This window comes from Myotis nattereri (assembly GCF_964212035.1).
Source record: "Myotis nattereri genome assembly, chromosome: 6".
In the NCBI taxonomy this organism is placed as follows: Eukaryota; Metazoa; Chordata; class Mammalia; order Chiroptera; family Vespertilionidae; genus Myotis; species Myotis nattereri.
In genome coordinates this window covers 47,210,409-47,212,763 of record NC_138081.1, presented here as the reverse complement: position 1 = coordinate 47,212,763, position 2,355 = coordinate 47,210,409, and the positions used below count along the sequence as shown (strand labels likewise).

The 2,355-nt window shown below is 46.3% G+C and overlaps 1 pseudogene across 1 annotated transcript; it reads left to right on the top strand.

Moving 5' to 3' along the window:
* The first annotated feature begins 1,366 nt into the window (after nt 1–1,366).
* Nucleotides 1,367–2,123, top strand: LOC308520834 (small ribosomal subunit protein eS6-like; annotated as a pseudogene). The gene has a single exon. The product of its transcript is annotated as a small ribosomal subunit protein eS6-like (transcript).
* Nucleotides 2,124–2,355: the final 232 nt, after the last annotated feature.

Sequence of the window (2,355 nt, the reverse complement as noted above, 5' to 3'; positions counted from 1 at the left end):
CACAGACATAATCTACTTTCCGCTGGCTATAGACAGCTTGATTGCTTTAGTAACAGATAACTGACCCCATGAAGCAACTTGTGCTTCCTCTGGAGGCTTTATCCTGTCTGCAGACTTATATACATGCACGCCTTCTGCCTGCAGTGCCCTCCTCCTCTTGCTGGCTAGCATGTACTTAACCTCACTGACCCTCTGTCCCCCACAACCTTCAATAGACAAGGTTACTGTCCTCCCCTAATGAGTCACTTTTGCTTCCCTTACCACCGTCACAGCATTCACAATTACAGTCCATGGGCTATTTATGTGAATGTGCCATTTGTGTGGCAGTTAAGGGTGCTGGGTTCAAATTCTGAAGCTGCCACTTGCTAAGCCTCAATTTTCACATTTTCAAAATGGAGATAATGCCCATTGAGACAAAGACTGACAGCTAATTACCACACAGTGGACACACAGTGAGATAGCATTTTCCAGCCTTTTCTATAGTGATGAAAGGTCATGTGACTGACGACAGACAATGGAATAGGAGCAGGTGTTATGAGGGCAACTTACAATACTGGCCCTTAATAAAACCCCCATGCTTTTCTCCCCTTTGCCAGGTTAAGGCAGTTTAGAACTGTAACCTCATAGAATCAGTTTAAAAGGCAGCACAGACTTAGCCCCAAAATCATTACTTCTAAAGGTGCAACCCTCTACCCCAATTAAGAATACCCATTTTGGACTTCAAGTGAGTGTAAAATGAACATCTCTGTAGAAGCTGCGGATAGCTGGGGCTTTATCTGTTACAGCAGCTAGGATTGTCTTAACTAACACACCAACGCCATAGACGTGTGCACTGTTGTGAAGATTATGGTTGACAGAGTTCCTGGAACATAGACCCTTAACAAAGTCTGACAAATGAATGGGCTATTAAGTTTTCCAAAAGAGAATACAGAATCTATAATAATAAAAGTGTAATATGCAAATCGACCAAATGACTGAACAGCAGAACGACCTTCCGGATGTCCACACTATGACACCCACTGGCACCAGGTCAGCCAAGGCCAGTGGGATGTGATTGGTTGGAGGCCGGCCATTGCCCCATGATCACCCTGCAGAGGGAGGCCCAAGCCATTGACCAATGGGCTGCGACAGGTGGGTGGGGCCTCCCTCTGCAGGGGGGATTCATCCTGGAGCCCTGGTTGGTGGGTGGGGCCTACCTCCTTGGGGCAATCAATCATGGGGCTCCTGGACTGTGAGAGGGCACAGGCTGGGCCGAGGAACCCTTCCCCCCAGTGGACGAGTTTCATGCACCAGGCCTCTAGTTTGTACATAAAATTATTTTCTTGCTCTTTTTCATGGCACCTCAGAGGCTATTGGCTGCTTCGGGATGAAGCTCAACATCTCTTTCCCAGGCACTGGCTGCCAGAAACTCATTGAAGTGGGTGATGAACACAAATTTCATACCTTTAATGAGAAGCGTATGGCCTCAGAAGTTGCTGCTGAGACTCTGGGTGAAGAATGGAAGGGTTATGTGGTTCGAATCACTGGTGGGAACGACAAACAAGGTTTCCCCACGAAGCAGGGGGTCTTGACCCATGGCTGAGTCCGCCTGCTGCTGAGTCAGGGGCACTCCTGTTACAGACCGAGGAGAACTGAAGAGAGAAAACGCAAATCTGTTCGGAGTTGCATTGTGGATGCCAATCGCAGTGTTCTCAACGTGGTCATTGTAAAAAAAGGGGAGAAGGATATTCCTGGTCTCACTGATACCACTGTGCCTCGCTGCCTGGGGCCCAAAAGAGCCAGCAGAACCTGCAAACTCTTCAGTCTCTCTAAAGAAGATGATGTCTGCAAATATGTGATGAGAAAGCCTCTAAGCAAAGGAGGTAAGAAACCTAGCCCCTGAGCACCCAGCCTCCTGTTACTCCCTGTGTCCTGCAACACAAATGCAGGCGTATTGCTCTGAAGAAACAATGTACTAAGAAAAACAAGGAAGAGGCCGCAGAATATGCTAAACCTTTGGCTAAGAGAATGGAGGCGGCAAAGGAAAACACCAGGAACAGATTGTGAAGAGAGGTAGACTGTCCTCTCTGAGGGCCTCTACCTCTGAGTCCAGGAAAAAACGAGATTTTGTAACTAACAACTAAAGGAGAGCAAATATAAAAAAATGATCTTCTCTTGTCAAGCCAAGTTTAATTATTTTTCCTGTCAAGTTAGATACAAATATAATCAGGACCCCTAAAAGTTTGTAAGGTTTATAGTCTCTTGTGGCTAAGTTAGTTTAACTGTTAATCAAATGTCTCACAGATTTCCAGAATATGGGTGCTGAATGGGACCTTCGCTCAGAAGTAATACACACAGCCTTCTCATTTTATAGAT